At 49.8% G+C, this 23,052-nt stretch overlaps 1 long non-coding RNA gene across 1 annotated transcript; it reads right to left on the reverse strand.

The window, feature by feature from the left end:
* Positions 1–1,556: 1,556 nt before the first annotated feature.
* Positions 1,557–22,729, reverse strand: LOC109317826. The gene is made up of 2 exons (XR_002103127.1): positions 22,442–22,729; positions 1,557–3,768 (listed from the first exon to the last, which is right to left on the reverse strand). It is a non-coding gene; the product is annotated as an uncharacterized LOC109317826 (long non-coding RNA).
* Between the last annotated feature and the right edge of the window lie 323 nt (positions 22,730–23,052).

Below are 23,052 nucleotides of genomic sequence, written 5' to 3' on the forward strand. Positions count from 1 at the left end.
GGGGGGGGAGAGTGCTCCGCTGCTCAGGCCTTCAGCGGCTTCGTGCGGCCCCGGCGAGGCCAAACCACCTCCCATCGCACAGACCCTCCCGCTGCGCAGCGCTATGGAGCTTGTGAGCTGCCGTGGCCGCCTCGGAGCCCCCTTTCCCGAGGCTACCTAACGCGCCCCACCCCCCACGTCTTTGGCAAATGGTCTGTTCCACAGCTGGGCCGATAACATGTTGCTGCCCGGACCGAACCAATCGAATCGCAAGGGGGGTGTCTGGCAGATACCACACCGCACAGTCTTGCCTTCATTTCAAAGCTCCCTGGAGAGAACAAATACCAGCCTCAGAAAGAGCTCGTTCATTAATCTGGCGTCATAGCAACATGTTTGATCCAGCCACTGCTGTTTTTGGAGCCAATTTCCTAGACCCCCCACCCCTCCCTCTCTTGCGGAATGGAACGCCCCAGAGTGGATCAAAACATAGTGTTGCTGGAACCTACCATAGGAACGGGGGGAGGTGGCAGACTAGGAAATCGTCCTGGAGAGCAAATCCCCAGGTGTTTAGCTAGAGGAGGGAGGGAGAAAGAGTGGAGCCATTTTGTGTAGGACCTGCTATATTTGCAGCTGGTGTTGTGGGACTAGGTGTAAAGTAGTACCTTGGACACCTCCCCTTCCCCCATGGCTGTTGGGCTGGTCCGTGTATATAAGTGGAGACCCCCGGGCTGGTCGCAGGCCTGTGGGGGAGGTGGGGTTAGGTGTGCTGGGCCCGACTGTTGCCAGGGCGGAGGGGCTCGAGCTGAGTTTGAGCAGTGTGGAGGGCTCTGGTGTTCGGCAGCGTTGCAGGCGGGAGGCATTGGCTGCAGCCACAGGCTTGCTCCCGCTGGATAAAAGCCTGCCTTGTTCCCTGTCTGAGCAAACACGGGACAAAACGATGGCCCCTGCCCTGAAGAGCTCGCGGCCTAAGTGCAGCCCCTTCACGTCGGCTGGCTGTACGGATTAGCGCGTGGGGTGCGCCCCGCGTGTCCGTCGCTCCCGCCTTGGCCCTTCCGCAGAGCTGCGTCTTTCACGCGCGCCGGCCGCTGCCCCTTCTGTTGCTCCGGCTTCCCGAATGTGTTGGCCGTGGCTGTTGAAACGCGCGGGAGCTCCGGGCCTGTGACAAAGCTCAGCGCAAACTGTTTCGTGCAAGGCGTGCGGGAGAAGCGAGTTGACGGCTAGCGTCCTTCGCAGCCTCGCTTGCTGTTCCAACAACCTTCCCGCTCCCCGTGCTCTCAGGAGAGGACCCTGTTTCCCTCCGTGCAATGCACCCTGGAAAATAGAGCAGGCTTGTTTCTGAAAGGCAGAACAGAGCCAAAAAGGTGGGTGGGTCTTTGCAGTAAGAACTGAGAAGCACAGCCTGCCTTTCTGCTCCCTGCAGGTTATGTGGAGACGTTATTTTCACATTTGCCTGTACCGCAGGACTCGCATAATGCGCCCTGCGACTTCTAGCCGCTGATGTTTGGTAATTAATGTGTTGTACGTGAGAAAATACAGGAGCTGGGCTTTGAGAAGCCAGGAAGCTTCACGGTTCCTGTGTTCTGCTGAATTAAGTCTGTGTCCTGCATTTATTCCAAGAGACTCTGGTGCATGTACCAGCAGATGGCAGCAGCTTTTCATTACAGGTGACAAACTTGGAACAAGGGCATGCTGAGAAAAGGTCACGAGACAAAAGCTGGCTCTTTGCATAAGGGCAAGGCTTGGTTCAGTTGCCCTTGCCCCAGCTATTTGAATAAGATCTAGGGAGATGTAGGCCTCGGTAAGATTTGCCAGCGCTCTGCATTCAGCAGTTCCCTTTGAGAATAATGTGAGCTCTTCTGAAAATCTGGTACTTAATTCTAGCGACGTTGCGGGCTGAATCTCAAGCGATCGCAGGTATGTAACTGAATGCAGAGCCAGGTGCACACGTAGAGGGAGTACGGCGAGCGTGGGCTAGGGAACAGAGCAACGTTAGTGCAAAAATCCCACTTTGGCCAAGCAGCCGTAGCTCCCATTGACTTTACTGGGTGTTGCAAGTGCTTCAGTAAATCTGAAAATCATACCCGAGCAGTCTTGGGCCACAGCTGTAAATGTTGTCTGCACTGCCACTGTGCCTTGGTTCCTTCAGCTTTGCAAAGAGCGTTCTGACACTTCCCCACCGATATTTAAAAAAAAAAAAATAGTTTTGAGACCTGCAGAATGCTGTACGAATGTGCAGGTTTTTTTAATGTGGCCTGTTTATTCAAAAAACATTGAATATCCACAGCTCTGTGGAGTGTGTGTAGCTCCCCACCTCTAATAATTAGGCTGGGCTGTATAAAAGCCCTTCTTCACATACTGGCTGTGTATAAAACACGTCCGTGAACCGTCTGTGTGCGCGAGATCCGTCTGCAAGGGGTTTTGTATAGTGCCCATCATATAAGCCTTCTAACTACATTGCAACAAAAGGCACAATCTCCCCCTTTCCATGTCTGCCTCAGTCTCCACTATGTATGGTATATAATCTTTCTGAACAAAGGCATTACTCAGCATTCTATTGACCCTTCCAATACCAAGCCCTTTACAAAGTGCTTCAGCAATGGAAGTCGCAAATAATTTGGAGGTTTTTGCTGGCCAAGTGAGGCTGGAGCCGAACAAAGGGAGGTCACTCAGTCTGGCTCCCCTTACCCTCTGTGGAATGGCAGGAATTTCTGTGCGCTCTATAGTCTGGGGGAGTAATGGCATCGGCGGTGGGCTGATTGTTTTTATATCTAAAGCCTATGCAAGGCTGCAGCTTAGTGCCTGTCAGTCGTGGGGGTATTAACCTTAGATCTGTCAGAGCTAATAAAACAAAATCTGCAATGCCGGAGGGGCTCTGGAGTGTGATGGAAGGTACTGGCTGATGCAGGGCACAGAGCTTGTGACGGCCGTCGAGTTCCCAATCTCACCCGCCTCCCCAGCTTTTGCTTATCCATTTTCTTCCTGTTAAGTCCCGAATACTTTGGATGGAATTTTGGCCCCATCAAACTCAATGGCAAAGTTCCCATAGGGTCAGGGTTTCACTGTGTGGATTCACTGACACTTAGCCCAGTGGGCAGGTCTGAAGGATCCTCTTCCCCGCCCCCCCCATTCCCAAATTATGTTCTAGCCATCCGGCAACACTCATTTGTCAATGCCATGGCAACAGCCTGCTAACTGAGTGTGATCAGCTAATGGTTTGGCAATGACAACTGTCAGCAGAAGCCATGAGACTGCAAAGCAGCATCTGGCTGTTGGAGGGGGCAGTGACAAACAGAGCCACAGGGTTGCTTACCTAGCCCAGCCCCTGTATTCCCCACATACAGTGTATGAATAGGTGTATCGTTTGCTGATACATACACACGCATGTGCTGTGCTGCCTGTAACGCACGTGCACGCACTGCGTTATAGCATGTCAAAATGTATGCAGACACCGCTGCTACATGGGGCCCACGCACGCCTACTCTGCTGTGTCGAGCAAGGATGCATGCATGTGTTCATACATGGCCCCACGTGCTGTCCCATGTCCATGCCCAATATGGCAGGAAGATAGCTGCTGCTTGTGGCTTAGGTCTCATCTCACCTCCTTGCACACCACAGTTGTGTGGAATTGCTGACGCTCTGGCCCTGTCAGATTAGAGACCAGGAACTGCCAGTTAAAGTCTCTGTGCCTCAGTCTCCCCATCTATACAATGGTGATAACACAGCTTGGAAATGGTAAACAGCAGTCCAGTAATACTTATAAAATGGTTTGGCAGCCTGGTGCAAAAGGTCCTAAAGAAACGCAACGTATAACTGGTACAATATCGGCAGTAAGAACATGGCCTGTCATGGAGAGATCATTTTCTGCCCCAGTATCAGAAATACACTTAAGTGCTAAACAGAGAGGGAGGGAGATATTTTCTTAAACTAGCAGGAAATTGTATATATATAACAAAAAAAATTTAAAAGGCGACCAGAAAAGCTGTCTCTAGCCATAGGAGTTAAAGGGCAGACTTTGTAGCGACAGAAACACAGAGCAGCCTGCCCACAGCTTGCAAACCGATGCTGCTCAGAGCTGGATGGGAGGGGAGGGATCACTTCCAAAGTGTGTAGCTGTAGCACAAAGCAGATCTTACCTCTTGAGGGCTCCGTCTCTTGCAGCATTTATGTACTATGCCATGCTAGTTAGGCTTTCTAGAACCGATCGCTACTGTCTGGATTTGAATGAAAGATCCTAGCAAGTGTTATTGGAAAGATGATTTCCCTGGATTTGAACTGAAGTCTTGGTATCGCAAGGGCTTAACCTTCAAGTGAACAGAGAGTAATGTAGTCTAGTAGCTCAGGAACGAGCAATGATCTTCCCGTGCTTAAAATTCAGGCTAACGCACGATTTTGGTGGGGAAGGCTGAGTTTTATTCATTTTCCAGGGGTGAACTCAATTTGTGGAACACGTTTGCCTGAGCAACAGCAGACTGACCTCGGGCAGAGCAGACAGGGCCCTCTGCCAATGCTTTGCAGGCTGATGATTATTCCGAACAACTTTCCAAGGGCTCCAACACAGGCTGCTTCGGAGGTGGACCTGGAACGGTTCTCGGCGGTGCCAGGGCTCCAAGCCTGACTCCCACAGGGGAGCAGGTTACAGCTCAACCAATCCAACAAAACGTGCAAGAGCCATGCACGCCCGGTGTTGCATCGTGCCTGGAACGCGCAGCAGGCTCTGGAACAGGCACTGAACGCTGACTCTGCATCTTGCATGAGGGATCAAGAAGAAGTATCCAGCGGCGAAGGCATTCAAAGGAATATGGGTTCATAGAATCATAGAAATTAAGGGCTGGAAGGGATCTCGAAAGATCAAGTCCAACCCCCCACCCCAATTTGGGCAGGAATACTGCTAAGATCAAATGATCCCAGCAAGGTGTCTGTCCAGTCTCCTCTTAAAGACTTCCAAGTTTGGGGACTGCACCACCTCCTTGGGAAGTCTGTTCCAGATTCTGGTCACCCTTACCGTAACGAAGTTCTTCTTTACATCCAACCTAAAACCAGCCTCTTAACAGTTGATGGCCATTGCTCTTTGTCCTCTCCTGGAGCGCCCTACGGAAGAGTTTTTCTCCCAGCTCCCGATCTTCACCCCTTACATACCTGTAGACAGCTGCCAAGCCCCCCATCAGTCTTTTCTTCCCCGGGCTGAAGAGTCCCAGATCCCTCATAGCCGGTTGTCCAGAGACTTCCTGTGTGATCTGTGGCAAGGCCTTAATTTCTCTGTTTAAGAGCTGAAGAAAGACTGGTTCGTGAGTGTGAGGTGCTGTGCTCCCACGGTGACTGGTAGATTTGGAGAGCTGCCCACCATCAGTTTTAATATCGGTTATGCATGATAATGTCTGAAGTGCACAAGGCATTTCACGAGCCCGCGGGCGATCCATCCCTTCCGCCTCTGGACTTGTGCGAAGCGGTGGAATGTGGACCCCACCTCATCCCTTAAACCCGCATGCCCCACTTTCCAAGGAGCAGAGACAGCTGGTTGGTGTCTCTTCCTGATCAAGGAGCCAGAACCTCGAATTCCTCAAAAGGAATAGCTTGTCTACGGGCTCCTCGTTTCTGGATCCTGTCAAGGCACTGCGTTTGGAAATCTGGCTCACGATGTGTGTGCTCTGGCTCATTGTTTTCAAGGCAAGGTCCCAACAGGATGAATGCATCCTCGGGTCTCTCTTGAGAGGAGCATCTCTCAGTGTCCAACCTCTCTTGGCATGATCCCACATCTCAAAAGTGCTCTTCCAAATCTGTGGGCGGTGGGTGTTTTCACTAGGGAATGGGAGGGGGAGCAGAGAGGAAACAACATTTTGTTGTCTTTTGTTTTTTAAATAAACTGAAAATGAGACCCCGGCTGACTCTCAGCTTCTTCATTGTCTTTCTTGGTTTCGCCATCACTTTCTAGACCCCCAGATCTCTTGGCCTATACATCTTCTGTGCCTTTGTCACGGTGGAGGTAATTGTATATATTTAAATATGCATGTATATGCCCTGCATTAATTCCCTCCCGTGGCTGGCAATGTGGAGATTTTGTAACAGCAGAATGTATTTCTTAATTTCCTGCAGTTCCCTCTGAGAGAGTCCCAATCTTCTGGGCTACAAAATGGTTTTACCTTGCTATTGAGGAAGATGACCCGTGGAGTAGTCCTAGCATGTGAGTTTTTCATCACTGTTCTGCTCGATTAAATGAATAGTTTATTGTTTCTAAGCCATCTCACTAGAATCCTAGCAGGGATAGGGCCAGATTTTTAGTGATTCAAGGCAGATCATGCAAGTGTGATGCAGCTTGCTGTGTAGGGATGAGACCTTTTGTCTACCAAGAGTGGTGCAATCTCCAGCATTGCTGTGCCACCTGGTTCAAAGCCTGTGAGCCTGGCTGTGTGATGTCAGCATAAAAACTCAGGGCACTTTTTCTGGGTGGAAATGTTCCTGGCTGCAACTCTTCTAATCCTTGCTGTTTGGGATATGAGATCCATGGGAACTGTAGGAGCCCTCTGCAAGGGTGCGTTGCACCCAAGAAGAGCTGGATTTGCTCTTTGAACCAGACCTTAAAGTCCTCAGCACGATCCGAGTCTGAGCCTTAAAATGTCTCAGCACCCAGCGTGTTGAGTTCTTAACTGTCCCCGATAACACCAATGGGGACATTTCAAAGTGAGTGGATGCTCAAAGCCGATTGAGGATTTCCTCCCCCTGCTCCCTTAAACCATGCCTTTGCTGCAGTTATCTCAAGCTGTAACTCCACTGTTGTTTCCCCTGCAAGTCCTCTCCACCCAGCAGCACTCTTAACTCAAAGGCAGTAACACCTTTGACTCAAGCTGGCTGGCCTGGGAGGGGTCCTGCAGCGAACTGGAGTGAGCCCCACTTCTTTGCTGCTGATATGGTCATTTTGCTGCGTAGATTTGGGTTTGGGTCTCTTGGAAAGCCTCAGCCACGTCAGGCACCATCCTGAGCTTCAGGTGAGCTGCTTCCTGTATAGAGGAGCAGGAGAAGGCCCGGAACATCTGGACACATCCTACCAACGACCACCAGAGACTGTCACAGGGTTTGCTAGAGGTGTCCTGGATGCGCCTTTACCCAGGTCGTGTGGTCTTCATGCCCCAGGCGTCTCAAACCCCTCAACCCTACCAGAGGATTCCTAAGTCAGCTTGACCTGAGCGAAGCAGCACAAAGCTGCCTCCCGACCCTAAATGTTTCCCACGTAGGGAAGATGGCACGTGGTTGCTGTCCTCTCTCCTCCTGTCTGTGGCATCTACAGTGCCTTTGTCCTCGTGAACCCTTGGCTTTGAGTGCAGCGTTGCAAATCGAGCATTATGACTTCATTGGCCAACCTATTACACAGGAGGAGGTAACGGGTGGAAGGGACCCGCTTGTTCAAACAGAAATATCTTCAGTGGTTGCCGCTACCGATGGAAAGGGAAATGGATTTTTTGTTTAAATATGATGTTGTTTTTAAAGTCTGACTAATGTGAAAGTCCCCATTTAAAGGAGTCGAACCTGCAGTGAAATTGGTCAGTGTTTACACACCCACACATTGACTGAGGCAGCGAAAAGCAAACTTCCTGGTATATCCTGATCCAAATCACCTGGGAGCGAATGCTTAGAGGGTACAGTCCGCCGAGCTGTGAGCGGCGGCCTCGGCCAAGAAAAATTCTGTGTCTCTGTTTACAAAAAAGCAAACATATCCGAACAGGGAATGTAAAGCCTAATTGGCATCACATCGGCCCCCGCTCCCAAAAAAGGGTGGATTCAAAACTTGCACTCCTGCGAATTCGGCTGAATGAGAAATTCCACCCCTCCTCTCCGGAGGACACGAGGAGGCCTCTGAAGCCTGATCCCTAGGAAAAGACTCTTCAGAGGCTTTCAGCTGAGCGCTGGCATCAGACCCAGGGCCTGGGAGAGGGGGGTGCCCCACGCCACCGTTGGTTTGCTAAGTGATTTCACTTTACGGATGGGGAAAGTCAAATTCGGGAAGATTATTATTAAAGCAGAATCTGGAATTGCCAGCCAAGCTCAGAGAGCACATTGTTCTAGGTGCTGTATTAACTCACAGGTCAGATATAGCCCCTCTCCTGAAGAGCCAGCTGTTTAAATAGACAAAGCAGACAGAAGGTGGGAGAAAAGATGTACTACTATCCGAATTTCACATAGGGGGTACCAAGTGCCTTGACGGGGCGCTCCTTCAGTCCTGCAGTTAGATGGGGTGTATCCAGGGACCTGAGCTTGCAGTTCTGAGCTTGAACCCAGAAGATAGCCTTGAAAGGAGGGTCACAAGGACTGAGCCGTGCGAGGCCTCCTACCTCCCGGTGTTCTTAGGGCACCAGCCCACGGAGCAGCCAAATGAGGTGCCTTGTTCCAATCTGATATCGTACAGGTAAGTGTCTGCAACACGAGTCCTTGCAAAGCTTTTTAGATGCAGTACAAACCTTTTTAGACCTAGGTTTGGATGCAGTACAGTTGCAATAGCCCGAGCCTCTGCCTGATCTCTGCAGGAACCCAGCACCATGCCATGTTTCTCCATGAACTCGATGGTTTTCATGTATTGGGTTGTGCCTAATGCTTTTCACCTCTCTTTCTCTCTCTGTTTATCCATGACTGTCACAGATCTGCCTGGTCTTTTGAAGGATCTTTATCACCGCAGCTGCTCGGTGAGGTAGGCCAGTGTTTGTTGTCTGTGTTGTACAGCTACAGAGCTGAAGCCGAGAGTTGCTAAGGGGCAGGCATGACATGGGGCAGAGCAGAGGGAAAAAAACAAGGTTTATTAAGTATGAGGTTAACATCCAAGGATCCTTTCTCTTTATGGCTGGTCAGTGCCAGCAGCCCTAGGAAGAGTCTGTCTGATTGTTTAGACCGGGGGTAGGCGACGTTTTTTGGCCGGAGTGCCAAAAAAAACACAACGTCTACCTTGGAAGGTGCTGGAGTGCCGGCATGCTGGAGCCCAGAGCAGCTGTTTGCAGCCTCCCGGCTGCAGCCGGCCCACAGAGCCCGGTCTGCTTCCAGCAGGGCTTGCAGCCTCCCAGCCGCCTGCTGGGAGCAGCCTGAGCAACGTGGCTGGCAGCAGCTGCTCAGAGCCCGGGCTGGCGGTGGTGTGCCGAGCAAAATGGCCTTGCGTGCTATACTCGGCGTGCGTGTCGGGGGTTGCTGACCCTTGGTTTAGACTGATAGAAGAATTGACAAGGATTTAATGAGTAACAGGGGTTTAATGAGTGCTAGCACCTTCTGCTTCTTCTGTCTCTCTCGCCTAGATTGCAGGCTCTTTGTCACGGGGAGCGTCATTTTGTTCTGTTTGCACAGCACCTGACACACCTGGCGTCCTGGATTATGCCTGGGCTTTAATTAGTAATAATTATAATGGACCAAAGTTTCATTGAGTTCTGCCTGGTTAGACCAGCTGTGAATTTGGCCCATTAAGCCTTTAAGGGCCTTGTTTTCCTCTTATTTACTTTGGTTAAAATCCGTGAACTTCTCCACACTTCCTCCTGGCCTATGGCAGTGTGATTGAGGGGAAAAAAATCTCAGAAGAAATTGTCTTGTGAGCCTACGTCTTTCAGGATAAGATGACAACGTGGTGTCGGATGGGAATTACTAAAGAAGCTTCCCGAACACCCTGAACATCACGACAGCTCCAGGAATCTCCTGAATATCCACTTTAGGAGGCTTTTCAGAGATCAGACTTGTGCTGGTGTTGCCTGGACAGAATCCAGAGTGATGGTGTTCCTGTGGGAAGCCGCGCAAAAGCATTGATCTCATTTATGGCTTGTCAACATGGGGTACTTGGGAAAGTTAAGACCGATTAACTTTCCACGTGAAATTATTAAACTACATTAAACCACTTTCTGGGCAGTCTAAAGGGACCTTGGTTTGGTTTGGTTTAGTTTATTTATTGGTTTAATTTAACTTCACTTTTGGCAACTTTTGGCATTTTCTTTTGGCTGACTGGATGCATCTACACGTGCACATTAATACATGTTAGTCTATTTTAATGCACTTTAAAATATCACTAAAAGCGTGCTTTTTAGTTAATGTGCATTAAAATAGGCTAATGCGCATTAAGCATCATAACCATACTCTTTAGTTAATGCGCATTAAGACCGCCTAGTGCGCATGTTCCTAGTACCTTACAACGAAAGGCACTTTTACACTCTGGGGGTGGAGGGGGGCAGCGCTTTAATTAGAGCAGTTCTGAGAGCCGTACTAATTAAAAGTGCCTCTTGTGTCGCATGTATCAGCATCCCCACACTTGAAAATGGCGGCAGGGGTGCTTGAACTAAAGCTCATTTGACTAGCTTGATTTCAGGCGCCACCGCCACCATTTTTAAGCACAGGGATTTAGATGCACAAGATGCAGAATGCTGCTGGAGCGCAGTAATTGCCATGCTCCCGCAGACCCAATTACTCAAGTCGGCTCCAATGCGCTAGATTTCCAGCGTGTTGGAGCAACTTCCGCGCTCGTGTATATGGAGGTACTAGATTTAATGCGCATTAACTAAAGTGCATTAATGCATGTGTAGACGCACCCACTATCGTGTCCATGCCAGGGTTTAACACAACCAATTCACTTAGAATTCATGCCTTGAGTAAAATTGGGTTGTTTTTTTTTCTCTATGTCCCCAGGTGGACAAGCCCTCCGGAAACTGGTGCTAGCACATGTTAAGCATGTGTTGTTTGAGATGAAAGAAGAAGCAGAATACCCTGAGTATTAGCATGTACCTTCCTTGGGGCAGTGTATTGTCTTGGCACTTATTCGACCAGGCTCTGGCATAATGATCACACTGGAGAAATAATATTAGGTATAAGACCATGAGGAGGCATTGAGGGTCTAAAACAGGGGCAGGCAAAATCTGGCCCGTGAGCTGGATCGGGCCCGCGGTAGACTCCATTTCCCCGAAGCCCCTGCTTGTGTTGCTGCGGCTGGTTTCCGTGGAGACCCCAACAGCGCAGCTCTACAGAGGCCAGCCCCAGGAGCGCTGCCGGGGTGTGCAGCTGGGCAAGGAGCTGCTCCGGGGACAGGATCTTGTGATGGTGACAGCGCGGTCCAGAGCCAGGGGAGAGCTGTGATCCACTGTCCACACGCCCCGGACAGGGATGTGCAGGCAGCAGATCACAGCTACGGCCCAGCTCCGTCCTGCATTGTCACCACCGCAAGATCCCAGCCTCGGCCATGGAGCAGCTCCCTGCCCAGCTGCGTTCCCTGGCGGTGCTGGTGGGCCCGGTCTCCTTGGAAACCCTGGCCCCGTGCTGTCATGGCCCCACCACTGCTGGCATCTCCATGGAAACCGGCCGCAGCGAGTGGGCAGGGGCTGCTGGGAAATGGAGTCTGGCTGCCAGCCAGATCCACCAGGTTGCCCACCCCTGGTTTAAAGCACAAGAGCACTTACCCGCTAATGCCAGGAATTGCTGCTTTCCAACAGGCCAGTATTAGCGACTTGCTCAAGCAACTATTGGCAGACTGACTAGGGTTCCCTTTGTTGCTGCTGCTAGGCTTTGGGAGGCATGTGCTGGATGGCATGCCCCTGCTTGTGACTTGGGAAAAGGGCTGCATGGTTGTCTCTCCTGTGTTCCTGTGTCAGATCATGATCTCAGCTTGGTCTAAACAGCCACCTGATTGATGGGCTATCACTTCAACAAGTGGATGCACACTGCATGAGGGAGCTACGCTGCTGTAAACTAGATAGCCGCAAGAGCAAATTGTGGAAAGATTAAGTTATTGTGATGGGGGATGGTATCTTCCCAAATTCAAGAGTCAGTCTGCTGAGGTCTTGCACTGGGTGGGGTAGTGGGATATGTACCCACGCTGTCAACACAGCAAGGATATATTCCAGGCAGGCATTTTTCCAAGGACCCTGTTAAGAACAAAGCTATATTTTTCAGGACTAATTTAATGGGTGCTTTCAACTCAAGAGAGTTAGAATCATAGAAAATGGGGGTTGAAGGGACCTCAGGGGGTCACATCTAGTCCAACCCCTGCTCCAAGCAGGACCAGCCCCAACTAGATCATCCCAGCCAAGGCTTTGTCTAGTTGGGTCTTAAAAACCTCCAGGGATAGAGATCCTACCACCTCTCTGGTTAAGGTGTTCCAGTGTTTTACTGCCCCCCTTGTGAGAGAGGTTTTCCTAATATCCAACCTAAACTTCCCTTTTTGCAACTTGAGCCCATTGCTTCTTGTTCTGTTAATCTGCCGCCACTGAGTCCAACTCCATCCTCTTTCGAACCTCCCTTCAGGGAGTTGAAGGATGCTATTAAATCCCCCGTCAGTCTTCTCTTCGCCAGACTAAATAAGCCCAGTTCCACCGGCCTTTTCTCATAAGTCACCTTCCCCAGCCCCCTCACCATTTTCGTTGCCCTCCGCTGGACTGGTCAGGCCGCAGCTGGAGTACTGTGTCCAGTTCTGGGCGCCACACTTCAAGAGGGACGTGGACGATATGGAAAGAGTCCAGAGGAGGGCCACTCGTATGATCAGGGGTCAGCAGGGCAGGCCTTATGAGGAGAGGCTACGGGACCTGAACCTGTTTAGCCTCCACAAGAGAAGGTTAAGGGGGGACCTTGTGGCCTGCTACAAACTGGTCAGGGGGGATCAGCAGGTATTGGGGGAGTCCCTGTTCCCCCGTGCGCTGCCAGGAGTGACCAGGAATAACGGTCACAAGCTGGCGGAGGGTAGGTTTAGATTAGATATTAGGAGGCGCTACTTCACAGTCAGGGCGGCTAGGGCCTGGAACCGGCTTCCAGGGGAAGCGGTGCAGGCTCCTAGCCTGGGGATTTTTAAAAGGAAGTTAGATGAGCACCTTGCCGGGGTCATCTGACCCCGGTGCTCTTTCCTGCCAAGGCAGGGGGTCGGACTAGATGATCTACCTAGGTCCCTTCCGACTCTAGCTACTATGAAACTATGAAACTATGGACTCTGACTTGTCCGCATCCCCTCTGCAGCGGGGCCCAAAACTGGACACAGTACTCCAGATGTGGCCTCACCCAAGTAAAGGGGAAGAATCAGTTCCCTGGATCTGCTGGCAACACTTCTATGAATGCAGCCCAGTATGCCATTAGCCTTCTTGGCGACACGGGCACACTGACTCGTATCCATCTTATTGTCCACTGTAACCCCCAGGTCCTTTTCTGCAGAGCTGCTGCTTAGCCAGTTGGTCCCAACCCTGTACTGGTGCATGGGATTGTTCCATCCTAAGTGCAGGGCTTTGCACTTGTCCTTGTTGAACCTCATGAGATTTCTTGTGGCCTAAGCCTTCAATTTGTCTCGATCACTCTGAATCCTAGCCCTACTCTCCAGCATAGGTACTATTCCCCCAGCTTGGTGTCATCCACAAACTTGCTGAGGGTGCAATCCATCCCATCTTCCAGATCATTAATGAAGATACTGAACAAAAGCAGCCCCAGATTGACCCCTGGGGCACTCCACTTGATAACAGGTACCGACTAGACCTTCAGCCATTGATCACTACCCATTGAATCTGTTGATCCAGCTGGCTTCCCAGCCCCCTTACAGTCTAATCGCTCAACCTGTACTTCCTTAGCTTGCTTGCAAGAATGCTGCGAGAGACTGTATCAAAAGCCTGGCTAAAAGAAAGGCATATCACATCCGCTGCTTTCCCTGCATCCACAGAGCCAGTCATCTCATCACAGAAGGCAATCAGGTTGGTCGGGCATGACTTGCCCTTGGTGAATCCATGCCGACTGTTCCTGATCACTTTCTTCTCCGCCAAGTGCTTAGAAATTGATTCCTTGAGGACCTTCTCCATGATTTTTCCGGGAACTAAGGTGAGGCTGACTGGTCTGTAGTTCCCGGGATCCTCCTCCTCCCCTTTTTTAGAGATAGGCACTATGTTGGCCCTTTTCCAGTTGTCCAGGATCTCCCCGGTCGCCCCAAGTTTTCAAAGATAATGGCCGGCAGCTCTGGAGTCACATCCGCCAAGTCCTTCAGCACCCATGGATACATTGTATCGGGCCCCTTGACCTTGTACATGTTCAGCTTTTCTAAATAGTCCCTAATCTGCTTTTTCACCACTGAGGGCTGCTCACCTTCTCCCCAAACTGTGTTGCTCGGTGCAAGAGACTGGGAGCTGACCTTGTCTGTGAAGACCGAGGTAAAAAAGGCTATGAGCACTTCAGCCTTTTCCTCATCACCTGTCACCAGGTTGCTTCCCCATCTAGCAAGGAACCCACACCTTCCCTGATCTTCCTCTCGTTGCTAAGGTACTTACAGAAACCCTTCTTGTCTTATAGAAACCCTTGACATCCCTTGCTAGCTGCAACTCCAACTGCACTTTGGCCTTCCTGATTTCTTCCCTTGAGTCTCTTTATCTGTTTCAGGGCTATGTGGCCCCCAGTCTGAATGCTGTGCCAAAGCTGTTTGCATTATTAGCAAGTAAGCCTCCAGGAAAATCCAAGACCACATTCAGATTTGAACTTTGTGGTCTGGGCAAGTGTGAGCAAATGGGCCGTGCGATACGGCAAAGAAGGAGGGGTTCTGGTTATGCCCCCGTCCTTTCCTTTCCTGAGTCCGCTCGATTATGGGGGAGAAATTTTACAGCTGAATAGCTAGTCTCATGTTAAGATTAAGGTTGCTGCATCTAAGCCACGGCAGTCCCTTGGTGCAGTAAGCACCTTGTGGGTCTCTTAAAAGCATTGTGAAGCAAATGGAGCTATGTCAGTTTGCACTTACCGAGGTTCTGCCTCGGGGATTATTAGGCCCTTTCAGACCCATAGGGAACTTCCCAAATTAGGTACAAGCATAGAAACCAAATCATGTCAAGCAAGTAGGTTTTTTAAAACTGAGGAAGGAGGTCAGACTGTTCTAAATGGCGCTTCAGTCTCTAGCAGCTTGTGTCCAGGTGAGTGGGACCGAGAAGGTAGCCAAATTCCTTCCTTGAAAATATCAAGGAGATTTATTGTGTCCAGTTCCCACATCCGCATAGGGGATGAGCTGCCCAGCTAGCATGGGGATGGGCTCGCTGACCCTGCCACCTAGCCGGGGAGCTACCCACAGCTGTGCTGGGTTGCAGGGTGCTGCTGCCCGGCATGTTGTGGATACGGCTTTAGTCCTTCTTTGCCTCAGTTCACCAGTGGGGATAATAGTCCTGACCTGTAGCTGAGGAGTGTTTTGTGGATGCATTCTTCTAAAATTGCACAATGCTCAGATGTTGCAGTGATGGGGGCCAGGTAGGTCACTAAGATCAATGGATCTGCACCCCAGGGGAAAGATATGGGCACACATTGCAAAAGCACTGCAAGCTGCACTCATTAACATTGGCTCCCACTTCTGTGATTGAATGGAAGTTGCCGCTTACCACCGTTAGCGTGCAAAGCCAAGGCTCTGCTACAGACCTGGGCTTCGCCCAAAAGCTTGGGAGTCCCTCTCCACCCATCCACCTCAACGCAAACAAGAGTTAACCATCTATTTGTCGGGCTGTGGTCTGTGAGTTTCTTCCCCTGATCAGAGGGAATAAGCATTGCAGTGTGCAATGATGTTCATTTCAGGTGAGGGTAAATATAGAAAGGAAAACCTGTTGAGAGCGCCATTTATTTCTGCTCTCGAAACCCTCCCGTTACAAACAGTCAGTCATACCCATTTGGAAAATCCCAGCGTGGTTTTCTTGGCAACCCAAGAAGAAGGTTTGCTTTCCTGTAGGTTAAGGATTCCATTAAAAAAATGGCATCTTACTCCCCACTGCCCTCGGATGTTTAGGACTCATTCACCTACTGGTGCTGAGCTAAGATTGCTCTTTTCTAATGAAAAGTTGGTCTGCCATGGAGTTTACTGGGGAGCTTCTGCAGGACCTCCCTGCTTGGCCTCACCTGCTGAAACGATTCAAGGTTTTAATTCTTACCCTACTTCTAAGAAGGGATGGGGAACTCTCCTATTGCACACGTGAAAGATGGGCCATGAAAGATGGACATGGAAGTTGGAAGTAGACAGCTGTGAATGCCGTGGGGTACATCCATGCTCAAGGAGGCATTTGGGTATCATAAAAGCAGGTGCTATGCCTGGGAAAGCAAGAGCCCCGGCAAGGTCAAACCTGTCATGCACACACTGAGAGGCAATGATAGGCCTGCTGGAATGAGCATCCTAAAACACGAGGCTGCTATGTGAGGGAGAGCGCCAATGCCTGGGAGAATATAGGGTGCCTATCCATGAGCCAGGAGGCTGTAATTACCCGACTGAGTCTGCTGGAGCGTAATTACCACGCTCCAGCCAGGCTCCGCATCTTGTATCAGCATCCTCGTGCTTCCAAATGGCGGTGGGGGTACTTTAACTGAAGTGCATTCGACAAACTCCCGATAAAGTGCCCCCCCCGCAGTTTTGAAGCGTGGGGATGCCGATACGTGCGACGCTTTGGGTCCTTTAATTAGAGTGGCTCTCTGAGCTGCTCTCATTAAAACCCACTCACCTGCCGCAGAGCATGTTTAAAAATGCCCAGAGGGAGCAGTGGAAAGTGCAACAGTTCGATATTGCCAGCAGAGACTTTGGCGTCCAATTGGCCATGGCATAGGTGGGATTATGGAGGGGCTGCGAAGAGCGCCTGTTCTAGGGTGTGGGCTGTGGAGGGCAGCAGCTCAGGATTCATTTTTGATGCTTGGTCTCCAAAGGTTGCACCAAGATGTCTTGTCCCCATAAGACAGCACGGAGCCATGTTTGATCTAACTTATTGCCTCGGAGTGGCAGACAACCAAGAAAGAAGAAGAAAGGACACGGAAGTCCATAAGGGAAGGTAACCGAGACCCTGCCTGCAAGTCCACTGCAGTCTTGGGGACTTTGGATTTGGCTTCACGTCTGCTTCGGTCTCCGACAGCAAGAGCCTGTTTCCCTCTCCACCTGCTAAACCCCTTGGATAAATGAATGAATTAGCGAATGTTTTTGGCCAGGTAAATGCCCTCGAGTAGTGTTCTTCATCCTTTAAAGTGATGCCTCTGCACTGAGTCATTAGTTTAAGCCTGGCTGAAAGGTTTATATTGCTGTTATTATTTTAAGAGCCATACACACATCATCCTGGAGAAACCATGTTTAAAAAACAGCCCCAAAAAACTCCATCCCTAATGTTGACTCTCATGGCGGCACTTGTGAAAGCAACAAAATATTTACGCAGTCGGCTTTGGTTCTGGCCCAGGCTTCTGGAAATAAACTAATGCCTTGTTAAACGGTATACGGGGTGGGGGTGGAAATGCAAGTGGGAAAATGACTGACATCTTACACAACTTGTGCAAATAAAATCACAGCTTTACTACAGCGTGAAAAAACTTGGAAATTAATAGATCTCCTTCGGCTCAGGGGTGTTGGATTCGTACCCAACAAGAATTCATAAACTATTTTAAGCTGAGAAGTGCTACTTTTAAACACATGCGTCTGGGTTCTAGAGTGGAGGCCATGACATTAGGGCCGGTGCTGGTGTTAACCCCTGACTTTCCCGGGACCGCCGTATCCCAGTGGTTTTGAAGTGATCCTAAGCTGAGCAAATTAGCAGCCAGGAATAGTTCCGTTTCCAGTGCAAGGTATCAGCTCCTGTTGATGGGTCTCAGTCCATATTTAGATTTTTTCACCAGCTCATAATGTATTCATTCATACTTATTGCTCAGTTGGTTTTTTGAAGGGCACTGCTTCTTACACGGGCTGCAAACTCGCAGCTACGCTTTTCTCAAATATCTGATGAGAGATGCCTTCAAAGAATTCCTTGCAGATTAAGGTATTCCTTTGCTCAGTATTGCAAGCACTATCTCCCCTCCCCCTCCTCTCTCTGTTTTACCATTCACATGCTTATTGAGGGAGCTGGACGATAAAAACCTTGTGAAGCATACAGCCTGGCCTAGGGGTTCATTAGCCTAAGGGGAAAATTTGCCAGTGGACACTAATTATACCATTACAGTTACATCAGTAGAGTTTCCCATGTGGACGCTCCTATTCGGGAATGAAAGAATGCCTCTTCTGGTTTAATTTATCACCGTTAAAGCAGTGTAAGTTAAGCAGGGGGAAAAAAGGCATTTATTAGGAAATAAAAATAGGGTGGTTAGTGGTTAGCTGGAAATCGGGTCTCCTGGGTTCTGTTTCTGGCTCTGCCATCGGCTGGTGCGTGACATCATTCATGCGAGTCACCTCACCTCTCTGTGTTTCAGCTTCCCTGTCTGTAAAATGGGAATACCACTGTAAGCCTTCTGCACAAGTGGTTAGTTGGGAGGGTTCCTGAGTGTTTGAGGAAGTACATCAAGACAACTGGAAAAAAAGAATCATGTAAAGGCAAATTATAAGTCGCATTAAATTATGTTTTTCTCCTCTTGAAAGTGTCTTAACAAAATTAAAGGTTTGGTTAAGTTAAAGATTTACTATGGAACTCATCATCCAGCATGTCTGGCTTATTCAGGCCTGTGCTATTTGCGTACTGCTGTGAATACAGGGGTTTTCTTATATATCTATTTAAAGAAGAGACTCCGTTCTGTTCTGGTTCTTATACCAATCCAGCTGCAGTAATACCTAAACATCTCTTTTGTACTAGTTTCTTACATTAACATCTTCCTTCTTGGAGCCCCAAAGTGCTCTGTAAGCATCAGTAAATTCACACTTGCAACTGTTTGAGAGGTAGGAAAGGATGGGGAAACGGAGGCACAGAAAGGGCCTTGCCCGAGGTTGTTCAGTGGGTCACTGTGGTAGATGGGAATACAAGCCAAGTCTCCTGGCCCGCAGCATTGTAGCTGACCATTCATTCACCCTTCCTCTAGCTCTGTCTCATTTAACAGGTGGTCCTGAAAGGCACGGTCCAAATTCCTGTATTTGACTTGCCATTGCGTAGGGACTGTGTTTTCTGTGCATAGCTACACGAAGCACTTTGCATAGTCTGCTTTTTGTACTGTGTGGGGCTTCTAGGCTCTACATAATATTGATATTTGAATAGAGGTTATTTACACTGGGCCGAGTTGACGCTGGAGAGCTCGTACCTTTACAGTGTCTGACACACGTGGATACGAACGGTGGGGAAAATAAGGATGCACAATTCAGGCCTCTTCCGAAATTCCCCGGCACCGGAGAGAGCTGCCTGTGAACTTGAATTTGATTGCCGAGCAGATGCAGATCCTTTCAGCGAAGTCAGTAGGCCAGCCTGTTGAATCAGAGCGGCAAATAAAGCAAGCGCTCCAGCCTGCTTACGGGGATGTCCGAGCACCCTTTTTTCTTTCTCTGTGTTCAGGCGGCTGATCTGAGTTTGTTTTGTAAGACGGAAGGAAAAGACTCTCCAAGGAGTCCATGAAAGACCTCGAGGATCACAGAAGGCAGACTCAGTAGAAGGTGCAAGTCTACTACATGGTGGGGTGGCCCCACCATGGGTGTAGCTTCTCGGCTTTGCTACAGCCGGTGACCCTCCTCTCGAAGCCTGCCCAGAACTGTCCGCCCTCTGAGATGCTCAGTTACAAGCTGGTCATGGCTGGTCTTCTCTCTCTAGCTCTGTCTGCTCGCCACTTCCCAGTGAAAACCTTCGTGGGGTGGTTCCAAGGGAAAATGAGCATTCGCTAAGGGGAAATGAATTGTCTCATGCTTGAGGAAAACAACACAGGGACTAAAAATGACCTCATGTTGCCTCCCAGGCAATGTTTTGCCAGATGAAGGAGGGGGAGAGACCGCATCGGGACGGCACAATGCATGCATCTCTCTCTCCGAGTAAACATCCCCATAGCTCCAGAAACCTCTTAAAACCCAGAATGAGAGGAGAGCTGCCACTTTGATCTGTGGATGTGGTGGTTGTTTTCTGAGTGCGGATCCTTTCTTTTTTAATTTTGCTTCAAATTGAAAAAAGGCCCGTTGCGATCTTTGTCTTTATTTCTTGGTTACAGGCTTGAGCAGAGCATAGTAAATTTTCATTCCAGTCCTTCCCAAGTAACTGTTTCAGTCTGGTTGACAATGCATTACTGGGTTGTTCATCACCGGAGCACAATGGATCAGATCTTTGGCCCCTTACGTGACGCTGTAGTACATGGGTTTTGCCCGGAGGTGCCCTGTGGGATATGTGGAGGAACTGAATCCTCCCTGCGCTGGATCTTGTCATCTGGGGGGTAGAGTTGCTCATCCCACCGCAGCGTCCTGGACCCACTATCAAAGACTCCGATGTATTCTGTAGATGGAGCCCCTTCAGAGAGTGTGCCTTAGATGGGGCTGTGCCTGGAGACTTCCCTCGCCCCCAAGTCTGGTGCAACGCCATGAGATATAACAAGCTATCTTGCGGCTGAAGCATGGAGCTGGCACTGGGTAGATCTGATTTTGATTCCTTGCTTTGCCCCAGACTCCTTGTGTGGTCTTGGGCAGTCTTCATGGTGCTTGCATTCCTCATCAGTAGGATGTTACCTTCGAGGGTGTTATGAAGATGACGTGCGAGGTACTCCCGTACTGCAGTGATGCAGGGACCTGTCACCTTCATGGGTAGATTTGTAGGTTTTCAGTCGCTGTACCTGTAGAGGTGGTAACAAGGCAATATGGTGAATAGCTTTTGAATGAAAAAAAGACTTTGTGCCATGGGTAGCCTAAGTGACAAAGGACAGTAGCACCCAGTGGACATATGGATCAAGTCCAGCTTGCAAGCTCCGCTTCTGAGACCCCCACTGGGTGTCAAATGCACTTTGGGGTGGTTGCGCTTCCCAGCCACGATGCCTCAGGCACCTTGAGCACACAGAAATCATTCTGAGAGCTGAAGAAAACAAAGTTAGGATAGACAGAAAATGGCACCATCAGCATCTTGGGAGGTTTGGACTGCCAAAGCACTGACTGCAACAGCTTGAACTTCCTCTGTGCCACCTCTTCAACCCTCGCCTGGCAAGGCCCAGCCTTAAGACCAGAGGTGGTCAGTCCCTACGGACCATGGGATCTTTGGCACCCCTGCTGGAAACACTGACAGGCGGGGAGCTAATGGTGGTGACTCCATTGGAGTCTGCGAGTGCACGATCCACGTGCCCTATTCTCACCCAGACCAGGACTCCGGCAGTCAGACCCTTAGCTGGTTTAGATCAGTGAAGCTCCGCTGCTTTCATTGGAGCTGCACCAGTCTACATCAGCTGGAGCTATGCCGTTGAAGATCAAACTCCTCTCCCACAAAATTTAATTTGCTTCAATACAGATGAAATTGCCCTGGCCTCTGGTCATGTCAAGAAAGGCACTGAAAATGAACTCATCCCTGAGCTTGTTGCTGAAACTTTGCTCTTCATCCAGAGTCGTGCATGTGGCTGCATGGTGTTTTGGCATTTTGATTACATGCAATTCTGTATATTTAAGCCTAGTTTATGGGTGTTTATACTAGTATGTAAACCTATAATCTATAACCTCAGTTATAAATCAACATAGTGGAAGGGCTTGGTCTTCGTGCCTTGAAGTCTGTCTCCAGATTTAGAAGACCAGTTAAAAAAATATAATGTTTAGTTTTCCTCTGGTTATGACGATACAGGATCATCTGGTTGGATATGGCCAGATCCCACTTTGAGGTACAGCATCAGCAGGGCTGTGCTGACATCAGTGAGGACGCGTTGGTACAAGTGAGCAAAGAATTTCCACCTTCACCCGGGAGTTTGCGGACAACAATTTATAAGGGACTTGTAATGTTTACATGACAAAATACATGTCTGGAAAGAAAATTAGAGCCCCTGTTACCTCCCAGATCCTTGCAGGAGGTGTAATATTGTCAACTGGCTGCAGCTTGGGGTGTGCAGTGTGGTGCTGTTTGTGTAGCAGAGGCTGAGGCCCTGTTGCCCTGTGCTCATGATCAGGGACAAATTAGGAATTTTTGGGCACGTCTACACATGCATTGATGCGCTTTTAGTTACTGTGCATTAAGTTTAGTACCTGTAATAACAGGTACCGACTCAACGGGCAGTAACTGGCGCTACGTGCCGGCGCACACCTTTTTAGTGATGCTAATGTGCAGTAGACTACTTCTACTGCGCGTTAGCACAATAGCATGGCTTTTGCCATGATGCGCTCATGCGCAGTAGAAATCGCCTGCTGTGCATTTAGCATCTCGTGTAGATGCGGGCCTTGGGACCGAGTGCCCAAAGATGACTGACTTCACCATTAGCCACAATAGAGACTTGTCAATATTAAGTACCTGTTGGAGGATTTTGCCCCCTCTCTATGCCAGTGATGGCACAGCTTCTTCAGCAGCCAACAGACGGAGCTCTGCCTGGAGAAAAACAACAGCTTTCAAAGCGGTGGGGCCTTCTGCTTCGGGGGGCCCTGAGCGTGTGGGCCCGTTCATTAATCCTCCCCTTTATATACATAGGAAGGCGCAGGTCCTGTCCCTGAGGACGTAGCAGGCACTGGATTTTGTGACGGACATAACTGTGTTAGCAGAAAAATCAAATTAGAAGAGCAAAAGCATTTAGTTAAACAAACGTGGCACAGAGAAGAGCACGCTCACAAAGGGTTGGCAAGGAGCCGGGCGGCAGGAGGAGGTTTCCACCACAGTGTTTTTACCTGTAGCTGGAGCGACCGGGATCGTCTGCGCACGCACAGCTCCGCCACCGGGTATCGGAGGTCCCGCCTAAGGTGATCTGTGTTCGGTTCCCGCGCCGGGGGCCTGCGTTTCCGGAGCAGGACGAGCTGGTTGTGTCCTCACGGTTGCTGTGAAATTCCAGCCGGCCACAATGGGCAGCGCAGTGACAACTGGGAAGTTGCTTGGTAACCGCAGATTTGTTACAGCTTTTAACAGCGTTGCTTTTGGATTGCATCCTCTTTCAGCCTCGCTCCTTCCGATTCTCGTGGTGGTGGATTTGAGTTGGTGCAGCCACACCAGTGCAAAAGCCCGGGGCAGATGTACTGTCCAGCGTGACTTGTCCCAGTCTCACGAGAGCAAGTCCTGCCTGTCATGGTTTGTACTAGCTACAGCCGTGCAAATTGCCCTTGCCTAGATTAAAGCCCTCCTTCTCTTGCAGAGCTCTGCCTATGGTCTCAGACCAATGATGAACAGCTGAGGGACACTGGAGATCCCTGCTCTCTTGGGTTAGTCATCTGTGTCCCTGGGTCCCCGTTCTTTTCACGCTGAATCAAAGGGGTTTGATGTGGTTTAGCTCATCTGTTCAGAATTC

Source organism: Crocodylus porosus, unplaced genomic scaffold (genome assembly GCF_001723895.1).
Source record: "Crocodylus porosus isolate Cpor-Errol unplaced genomic scaffold, CroPor_comp1, whole genome shotgun sequence".
NCBI classification, from domain to species: Eukaryota; Metazoa; Chordata; order Crocodylia; family Crocodylidae; genus Crocodylus; species Crocodylus porosus.